This window comes from Coregonus clupeaformis, chromosome 11, assembly GCF_020615455.1.
Source record: "Coregonus clupeaformis isolate EN_2021a chromosome 11, ASM2061545v1, whole genome shotgun sequence".
Lineage (NCBI taxonomy): Eukaryota > Metazoa > Chordata > Actinopteri > Salmoniformes > Salmonidae > Coregonus > Coregonus clupeaformis.
In genome coordinates, this window is record NC_059202.1 from 17,135,412 (window position 1) to 17,136,021 (window position 610).

Genomic DNA, 610 nt, shown 5'->3' on the forward strand with positions numbered 1-610 from the left:
AAGTATTTGACCCCTTTGCAAAACATGACTTAGTACTTGGTGGTAAAACCCTTGTTGGCAATCACAGAGGTCAGACGTTTCTTGTAGTTGGCCACCAGGTTTGCACACATCTCAGGAGGGATTTTGTTCCACTCCTCTTTGCAGATCCTCTCCAAGTCATTAAGGTTTCGAGCCTGACGTTTGGCAACTCGAACCTTCAGCTCCCTCCACAGATTTTCTATGGGATTAAGGTCTGGAGACTGGCTAGGCCACTCCAGGACCTTAATGTGCTTCTTCTTGAGCCACTCCTTTGTTGCCTTGGCCGTGTGTTTTGGGTCATTGTCATGCTGGAATACCCATCCACGACCCATTTTCAATGCTCTGGCTGAGGGAAGGAGGTTCTCACCCAAGATTTGACAGTAGATGGCCCCGTCCATCGTCCCTTTGATTTGGTGAAGTTGTCCTGTCCCCTTAGCAGAAAAAACACCCCCAAAGCATAATGTTTCCCACCTCCATGTTTGACGGTGGGGATGGTGTTCTTGGGGTCATAGGCAGCATTTCTCCTCCTCCAAACACGGCGAGTTGAGTTGATGCCAAAGAGCTCGATTTTGGTCTCATCTGACCACAACAC